The following is a 10,650-nucleotide window of genomic DNA, read 5'->3' on the forward strand; positions in this document are numbered from 1 at the left end:
TTAAAGTAATTTTTGCTTAAAAGTACAAATTTTTGAGATAGAATTTCGTTTTAGACTGCTTTGTTTGTTTTTTTTAAGTCTTTTTTGCAGATCAATTTTCTGACCTACCATGAAAATTGTTGCAGATATTTATTTTTTTTTCATCAAGAAGTATAAATATTTAGGTTTAAAAGTAGTTATAAAAAACTAATGTTTTTGGATTTCAATTTTTTTCAGAAACTTCTCTTATAATTAATAAGTGTGCTAATTGTAATCTAAAATTGATATTTTTTTCCCTTGAAAACTTGATAGCGAGAAGATGTGAAATGCCCTTCATTACCTTTAGCGCCTTCAGTTGTATCACTAAATAAAGTTCGTGCCTCTAATTTGTAAGTATTATGTAAGTATTTTATTATGGAGTAGTATTGTATTATTTCATTGATTATAGTCCAAGAATACTAAAGCAACTTAAAGTAGGAGGAGGTAAAACACTGAAAAGCAATAAAAAAACATTAAATTTAGAAAGGGCAATAGCTCCAGCATCTTCGATTATATTTGTTCAATTTTAATCTTTAATAGCTGTCAAAATTCAGTAAAACTTTGTTAACGTTCAGGGTGGCCACCCACCTGGAATTATCAGGAAATTTTTTTATACTGGAAAAAACCTGGAAGTATAAATTTGGATAAAAACCTGGAAAAATCAGGGAATTTTAAAGAAAAGCTGGAAATTTTTTCTTTGATAATTTTTTTAATTTCACTAATTTAAACTATTTACTAATTTTCTTAATTTAAATTATTTCATCCATTATAGCCACTTTTTTTAAACTGAAATGTATTGCCAAACAGTTGAAATATCATAAACTTAGCAATACTTTGCTTGCATCAAAATTTGCTCCATTACAGCTCTGTTAAACTAGAATGCCACATAAAATTCTCCCACAGTTGCTAAAGGAATGCAGAAACCTTTGACCGCTATGGGATTGTGCAATTTAGGAAAGATTCTGGTGAAGAAAGGGATTAGGATATTAGCTTCTGTTTTTAAATTCTGTCCTTGGGCTGAATCCATTTATGGCTCAAGTTTGTTCGGATGCTTTGGTGTTAATTTTTTTTTCTATTTTGACAAAGTGTTTTTGTATTTTTATCTTTATAAAATTCTCCAAAAATTACTTGCTTATAATTTAATAATAATAGATTTTATATTGCACCCTTTTTCTGAAAGCTTTTCTACTCCCATTCAAAGAAATCTGTGAATTATTTTTTTCTCAGCAAACCAACCAATCACACATTTTTTTACAATCGCTAACAGCAAAGTCTGTCGATAAATTGTTACAATTCTTGCATTAATGCTAATTTTTTTTATTTCATAACATATTTTTAAAAAATGGTTTTTTTTAGAATCAACTATATATTATTTCATTTTACTCTTTTGTTGGTCAATATATGATTTTTGATTCAAAATTTTGTACCAAAACATTTGAAAAATAAATAAAAAATCTTGCCAAATTGTCGAAATAAATTATTTTTTTCAAGATGATATGTTAAAAAAAATAACATTTTGAATAAAATATTTTATAATATAGACACTTTTCTTGTACACATCCTACACTTTATAAGAAAAAAGAAACAAAAACCTGGAAATTTTAAGATTTTTATCTGGAAAAATCAGGGAAATTTGAAATCTGATTTGAGTGGCCACCCTGACAAAATATCCTCAGTGGTAGATGGATCGTGGGTTAGAGTCCCCTTGCCATCAGGCTATTTCTCCCAATACTTGATCTAGGAGTTCTCTTGTCTTCTGGATAGTGTTCAAAATTACAAGACTATGGAGTTGAACACTGGTAGTCATAAACTCATAATTGGGTCGGCAGTATATCGATGGTTATGAAATGGAGAATATCATGATATAAAGTATTTATTTGGCTTGACTATTTATATTATTTATACAGTTTTCTAAAAGGTTCCCTAAATTTATAATCATAGTTAATGTTTAAAAAAAAGTTAACTTTTTTAAAACAGAAAATACTTGGGTCGAAATTATTTTCTGGGCATAAGATTATCTGAAAATTTATATATTTGTGCTTGAAATTTGAAAAATAAACAAATTAATGCCTGTATTTTAAAAATTAACTGCTTGATAAATTTATTCATTAGGAATTACTGTGAAGAATGGTTTATATAGCCAGCTTTAGTTTGACCAATACACTATAAGCATTACTTTTTATGCTTCTGATTATACACCATTACATCAATCAGGGTGCGTAGAGTTTTTAAAAAGTGCTTAAAGGTTCTTATTTTCGATTATCGTTTTTTAAAAGGTGCTTATTTCATTGGGTGATTTTAAAAAGTGCTTAATTTTCCCATTACCCTGTTTATTTTCGCCACTTTAGATGCAAAAAGACACTCTGTTCATATTGTTCTAGTCAATGTTTTCACAATTGATTCAACCTCATTCTATTTCGGCACACCGTCGGTCCTTAGCGTATGAAAACGCCATTCGTTTTATGATTAAAAATTTCATGATTTTTGACAATTGTCAAAAACTATGCCTGCAAAACTAAAGTTTTTTTTTTTTGACATGACGGTTAAATCGGATAAAACAGTCAATTGTCGAAAACTTGCCAACCCTGCCTAATTATATATATACAGTAGGGAACCGATTATCCGGAACGATCGGGACCATCGCTATTCCGGATAACTGATTTTTCCGGTTTTCTGAATCGCTACAAAAAGCCGTTTTTTTATTGTTAAACCCAACTAAAAAAAGAAATATTTGGAAATAATCTTGAAAAAACAAAGTAATACACTAATGATTATTTCCAAAATGATGGTAAGGTAAACATCTTTCAAAAAAGAAAGAAAAATCCTAAAATCTTATGAGGAAAAAAACATTTTTTTTAAAAAAAAATGGCGGGAAAATATATTGAATTTCGTTCCGGTTTACTGATTTCCGGATAACGGGTTCTGTACTGTATATTTTTTGAAAGTGCTTAAAAATATTTTTGAGTGCTTGAAAAGTGCTTATTTTTTGTTGAAAAATTTGGCTATGGACCCTGATCAACGTTATAAAAAATAAATGAAAAACTTGTATTCTGAAATGTCCACACACTGTAAAGCATAAAACTGAGTCTCTGGAATAACAAGAAACAAGCTTTGTCATCTATCTTTTCCTAAAACATTGACAAACACAGAAAACCAAAAACTTAGTGCTTGGAAAAGAAACTACTCAAATTAACTACTTTAGCATAAAGATATCAATCTTAAAAGAAAAATACAATACAGTATATGCTTTGCTAAAAGCAGTGTTATACTTCTTTTTGATTTATCAGACGTTTCAAAATATTAAAAAAAGAAAGTTGTAAAGGGGTCAATAGAATTGGTCTTCAACTCAACAAACTATAACGACAAAATCACTGATCTGGAGGAAAGTTTTGAGGGCTGTATGCAAACTGTGCTCAGGTCTGATATTAGAGAAAATACTTTAGTGACCCGAGATTGGATACAAAACGATGAAAGTCTGTACTTAATAAATCACTTAACTTTCAACTTTCTTCGGGGTAAAAAAAGAAAATTTCAATGTTGTTAATTCTAAACAATATTCAATTTCTCTATTCTTTAGCTCAAAATTTTGGTTTTTAAATGTAGAATATATCTAGTGAACTTCTTTTTTAAATCATATTTTACTGTCTAAAAGCCTAAAATAATTTTTTTTATAGGACAAGTACATAAAAGTGACAGACCAATTGTCTTATGCAATAAATATTTTTTTGCCAAGATCTTGACGTTACTTTGCCATCTTAACAGCAATGTATGTTATAAAGATTAATTTCTTACATTTTTTCCTCCACTTGACTTGCACAACATAAAAGAGTAAATTATTTTTACTTTTTATATTGTTAAATTGTAATATATTATAACATGTTACATATCTTCTGTACCATTTGTCTTGATAAGGGAAATTTGTTTGGGGTAAGATGCATATGGTTGTATCCTAAATGGTTTTAAATAACTCAAAATCCATTATTGGAATGCAATATTTGAATTTTTAACTCTTTTACAATTTGCTCTATATCTTATTTTAGCTTATAGTAGTTATTCAACTGAGTAACTAAAGTAATTAATGCCAAAAAACATTTGTTGAAATGCTTTAAAATTGGAAATTTATCATTTGTGAAATTAAATGAATTTATCTTTGTTTTCTTGGTACAGTGTTTCAAATTAAATTTAATATTTTCTAATATTAGTGAGAAAAAAAAAACTTCACAGTTGTAAATAAGTTACAATTAACTCAAATCAAAAAATCTTATCCAAATTGTAAATATGTATTATTAAAAACAAAAATTTAAAAAATGCTGAATTTGTAAAGATCAAATATTTATCATTTTAATGTACATAGTATTTACAAAAATTAAATATTCGATACTTATGATATTGAGATTTTATGGTTCTTTAAATAATAAAGAAATCCATTATATTAGGTAGTTATAAGAAATATGTGAATTTAGTAACTTGGAAAAAAATTCGTAGAATTTACTTAGCATTTCTTTGCAACTTTAAAAAAAGTTTTAAAATCCTATTTCAATAGAAAAAAAAATCTATAATTTTTAAAAATTATTTGAGACTATAACTCAAATTTATATTCATTGAGTTTCGATTAAAATCAATGTCTTGAAATGCTTTTTTATAATATTGTCCACTAAAATTTGCCATTGAACATAATTAAAGTAATTCAACTTAATAGTGTTTACTTTAAAATAGAGCTGTGATGGCTCAGTGATCGAATGCATCAAGTTGTCATTGTGAAGGACAGGAGTTTGATTCTTAGTGGCGGCACGAAGCTCACCCAGCTTTAAATCAATGGATACAAGCTTGTCTAGATAGCATTATGTACAATGCTGCCTCATTCATGCTGTTGGTAACGAAATAGTGCAGCTTTATCACCTTTGACCTTCTAGCCTGTAATGGGCTGTTGCAAAAATGCTGTACTTTTTTTACTTAAGAATTAAAGTGCAAATTATTTAGGGATGCTAAGAGAGGCTAAAAAAAAATATTTTTTTTGCTTTCTGGTGTATAATATAAGTATGATACAGTGAATGACCAAAATCAAGAGAATGTCGACTTTCACAGCTGAATGTCAACAATCACATAGTCACTTTGGTGAATGTCCGAAATATTTGTTATAACCGATTTCATATTAATTTATTTGTTGATGTTTTAATATCTGCTGAGGATAGATTAGAAGAAACATCATTGTTTGGAGTACTGGTTAAATGCCTTCTGGGCAGAGCACTTTATTTTAAAAAAAACATTGATGTATGGCAGCGACTCTCAACCACTGTGCTGCGGCACTTTTGTGTGCCACCAAATTCTAAAAATGTGCCGCCAAATATTAGAAATGGTACAATAAAAATTATAATGCTTTTTTTTATTACGAGTAAAGTTTAAATTAAAGAAAAGTGTATATATATAAAATGTTATCTAAATATATACACATTTTTTAAATTTTCCATGCTTTAACCGTGTGAACATCTTTGTCGGCGATTGTCTTGTCTCTGACAATTTCAAAAAATGGTGAAATAAGTGGAAAATTTAATGATTATTAAAATTATTAATTAACAAAGGAAAGCGAACTAAATATCGACTTTCAAACTTAAATAAAAGGTAATCATTAAAGTAAGTTATGCAATTAAAAGTTATAAAATCAAATTAACAAAGGAAAACTAACAATTAATAATCAGCAAAAAAACTAGTTGACAAGAAATCACAAAAATAACAGTTAATCGCTATAGAAAACAAGCTAACAATTAATAACTAGTAAAAAAAAATTAACTGTTACTAACCAATAAAAGATTAGTCGAGAGAAATAATTAATCCCTTAATAAACGTGCTTTTGTAGAACATATTTTATTTCACATTCAAAATTATTATCACAAATTGTTTAACACAGTGTTATTATAGGTATGTAAACTTGGCACTAACAGTGGCACTGAACCTTAAAAAAAACATTGATGTAGGCCATACCGAACAGTGGCACCCAGTATATATTTCGAACATTTACCAAAGCGACTAACTGATTATCAACATTCACAGGTGAAAGTCGACAGCCATCAATTTTGGTCATTCATAGTTACATATATATATCCTTTATATTAAACTCCAACAGATTGAATAAATTAATATATTGTTTTGACTTGTCTTGAAACTCTAATAAGAAAATAAATTTTATGAGCGAAAGATGTGTTGTGTACCTATATATGTACCAGCACTTTCAAAAGTAAAGACCTGATATCTCGTGAATAATTTTCAATACTCTTAAACATACTTTCCTTTTTCATAAAGTAATTCAAAGACTAGTTACATTTTTGAAACGTTATGGCATTTTCAGGAAGAAAATTTTCCAGCAAATTGCTTGAATTTACATTAATATATTTTATGTAAAAATCTTATATATAAGCCAGTGTTAATAAGTTTTCAAAATTTTTTAGATATATAGATTAAACATTAAAAAAATACATACTTAATACTTAAATGCTGAATTATCTTTTTTTCTTCTTTCTTTGTTGCACTAATTTTAAGATAATGAATTTCATAGATATTTTCCTTGTTATATTTTTAAAACGGGTGCTACATGTATACTATTTTGTATTGTTGACTGTGTTATTAAAATATCCACTGAAAAATCTGTATATTTATTGAATTAAAGTGTAAGTGCTTAAAAAAGAATTTCCTATACCCATAAGTGTTGAAAGCATGGCTCTCCAGGAAGCTTTATAACGACAACATTGTTTCAAAATAACAATATTTTAAGATTTAGTAATCTTAAAAGTTAGTTTAGTAAAAGGTTATTATATATTCTTTTTCTACTCAGAAAACCAATGCATAAATTTTTGTAAGAAAAACAGTTCAAGTGATATAAATTGTTACGAAAGGAGAAACTATGTTTAAGCTTAAAACCAATTCACAAATATTGTGTCAGTAATAAAGATATGTGACAGAAAAAAAAAGTTCTTATGAAGAACACTCACATTTTGAATAAATATTTAATTTTTTTTATTGAGAATGAATTTGTATGTTAATTATTATTCTTTATTAAAGTAACTCATACTGTTGCATCTATTCATATTGATTTTCTTAATTTTCAATACAGGGTGCGTAGCGTTTTTAAAAAGTGCTTAAAGGTGTTTATTTTTAAATTACGTTTTTGAAAAGCCCTTAAAGGTGCTTTTTTATTTGGGGTTTGTAAAAAGTACTTAATTTTCTATCTTTTAAAAAGTGATATTTTTCTGATAGTCGTATTGATTGTCGCTCTAAATTACATGGTTTTTGCAATTTTTTCTGCTATATTTATCAGAAACTGGTTCCTTTATCAAGATAATGTGAAGTTCTCGAAAATGCTTTTGAATTTATTGATTTTATTTTTATAAATTAAGAACTTTAAATGATAGAAAAAATTATTTATATTACTGCACAGATCCTAATTATGAATTTTTATTTTTTGGAAAGTGATTAAAAATAATTTTTGAGTGCTTAAAAAGCACTTAAAAGGTGCTCATTTGTTGTTGAAAAATCTGGCTACGCTCCCTGCAATAGATAATTAAAAATAAAATTTATTCTTTATTAAAGTAACTCATACTGTTGCATCATTTCATATTGATTTTCTTAATTTTCAAAGATAATTAAAATAAAATTTATTACATCATGACTATTAATAAGAATTTTGCTGCTCATATTTTAATGGAAAAAAGAATGCAATTTTTAAATGTGTTTAAATTTTTTTACTTCTTTATTCATTTTAAACTAACATTACTGAAAATAAAACTTTATTTAAAGAAGAATATTATCAGTGCTACTGTCTAATGAAATATACTGTGATTTATAAAGACATCGAATATATTCACTTTTTCCTAAATCCAAGATCATCCTAGTAATTAACTCATTGTAACCAAACAATTGACTAAGCAAGTTCAACAACCGAAGAATACTAATTTTAAGCAGAAGGGGGGGGGGATAACACTAAGGGTATAGGACAAAATTACAAAATTTTGTTACCAGCCAGTGGCCAGTATTAGCATTTTTAACCATTTGACGCAGAATTTTTATTTTATAATAATTTAAGTCAAAATAAGTGATAAATATTATAATTAGCACTTTAATAATTTAAGGTTATGAAATACAGCATGAAACACTAGTTTCTTTTTCTGCATTAAAATCTTCCAAACAATTGTTCAAATTTGTACTTCTTTTTTGAGCTATTTAGATCTAAGAAAAACAGTTATTCATCTTTGAAATTACTTTAATTTTCGAAATCAATTATTGTTAAATTTTTGAATATGAATGAAAAAAAATTTAAACTTACTTTTTTTTGGGGTTTTACATTTTAGTACTGATATAATTCCGATAATCTAGTAAATTTTTTCAGTAACTATACTGTTTTTTATAATTAAAAAAAGCCAAAAATATATTTTTGATTTTAGTTATAGGGTCAGAAAAAAATACATAAAATGGACACTGGCGTCCTCTCTCTGGGTGAAAGGGTTAATAGTGACTAATTTAAAAAACAATTGGCCTTTTTTTTTCTTTTTTGAATAAAAGATACAAAAAATTTAAACTATTAATATAAATAATTTCTTTTGAAGATTTCTAAAAATATGGTAAATACCACAGGGTTGATTTCTTAAATGAAGAAAAATTATATAAAATTTGTGTATTGTATATAATGATTTCAACTAATAAAATTTAGGGTTCTAGTTTTCGAACCAATAAGGAGACATAAAATTTATGTTTATTAACAAACCTAATTTTTTTCGTTACAACATAAATCTGAAGTAATTCTAATCACAATGTTAATTATATATTAATTAGATTGCTTTTAAATTTCATTAACCACAAATGAAAAAATGCAATATGAAATTAATTTGAACTTTAATAAAACCATTGATTAATCAGCGTAAAATAATTAGAGCATTTCAAAGATGATTTAAGTTTTCCTGTCGAAAAAATAATATGAGAAAATAAAACACGTGTTTTAGAGTAATATGGGATGGATTTTTGGCAAGAAAAGTTTATTAATTCACAAATTGTTGTCGCTGTTATATGTTTAGTCACCTTGTGGTAGGCGATAATCATCAATTTTGTCCTTTAGGTCAGGGTATGCAAATTATAGTAATTTGTAAATATATACTCAAACCTATGAAATCATTGTTACATAAAAGCACTAATAAGGAGCAGTTACATTGTGAAATTAACACTAGTGTTTCTAAAAATTCAGGTAATAAAGAGTTTACAAATGCTGCAAGTATTGTGTTAGCAGATACAAATAAGTGTTGATATTATGAATTTATTATAAAATTTGTTAAGTTTAAATAGATAAATAAAATATTATGAGTTTGTAAATAGCAGTTATGAAAATATTTAAATTTTTTGCTTAATATCAAGGTGTTGGTCAACTTTCTCCTCTAACAAAGTAATTAAGTATTGTATTTGTAAAGTTTCAAAATGAAGAAAAAGATGTAGCAGTTTATTTTTAAATGAATCTATCATTAAAAATAAATTCACTGAATTGCCATATCAAGTGAAGAACGATAATATTGTGATAAATAATGAATGCTTAAGTATTATTAATATGGCAGTGCCTTTGTTAATGATATTTGTATTTCTGTTTTATTTTTTTGAAATTTAAAATATAATTGACATTAATATTGCATTGTTAGTATGAATATTTTTACTCATGTTTTTCTCTAGAGATTGGGTACTTGATAATTTCTATACTTACCTCTTATAAAAAAAAAAAAATTAATTTTGAATATTGTGTAACTATTTGAAGCCCTTTTTGTATTAAAAATTTTTAGAAACGTAAATCACAAAAATTAAAAAAAAAAAATATGTCATGTATTTTTTTTTTTTTTTAAGGAAAAAGTTGGATTGTGAATTTGAAATTTCATTTGCTTGATGCAGCATGTGCATTTTATCAACTAAAGTTTAATCCGTTCAGGACTGTGATCACACGATTCTTCCTTTACAGCCCACAGTATTATATATCAGACAAGCCTTTCTAACTCTTGCAGCCCATGATAACACGAACATGATCTGAATTTGCTATACTTACATACTTTTCCTTTTTGCCGGTCCTGAACGGGTTAACACAACAAGCTAGTAGTTCTTTTGAATTTAAACTGAGCCATTTTTTTTTGTCTGCAAGCAAGTATATGCTAGTATTTTTGTTTAGATTAGCTGTATAGTTTTCTTTGTGATTCTTTTTGTAAAGAACGACTTTATCATGCATACTAGTATGTAGTTTCTTATTAAACTATTTTATTCAGATTATAATATTAAATCTATTTATAACAAGCACGATAAAATAGTAATTTATTTTTAGATGCATATAGCAAGTGGACTGATTCTTTTTATCGAATGTAATGCTTAGATTTAAGTAATCATTAAAATTGTATTTTAAGAAACTTCTGTGTCTTTTTTATAAATTGCCTTTAAAAACAAGGATTTTTTTTTTATTGCACAGTGCCCACTGCCTATTAAAATCATTTCTGTTTTGGGAACATTTGATTTCATCAAGCGGCTGATTTTATAAACCAGAATATCTATACTTAAAAAAAAAAGTATTTCTAAAGTTTTAAAAAACTCTAAAAGCTAAACTGATTACTACATTTATAATTTATA

At 26.5% G+C, this 10,650-nt stretch overlaps 1 long non-coding RNA gene across 1 annotated transcript; it reads left to right on the top strand.

The window, feature by feature from the left end:
* Positions 1–137: 137 nt before the first annotated feature.
* LOC147809876 (uncharacterized) lies at positions 138–10,433 on the top strand. The gene is made up of 2 exons (XR_015433843.1): positions 138–368; positions 3,693–10,433. It is a non-coding gene; the product is annotated as an uncharacterized LOC147809876 (long non-coding RNA).
* The last annotated feature ends 217 nt before the right edge of the window (positions 10,434–10,650 follow it).

Source organism: Parasteatoda tepidariorum, chromosome 5 (assembly GCF_982258835.1).
Source record: "Parasteatoda tepidariorum strain Cologne lab strain chromosome 5, Ptep-v5.0, whole genome shotgun sequence".
Taxonomy (NCBI): Eukaryota; Metazoa; Arthropoda; class Arachnida; order Araneae; family Theridiidae; genus Parasteatoda; species Parasteatoda tepidariorum.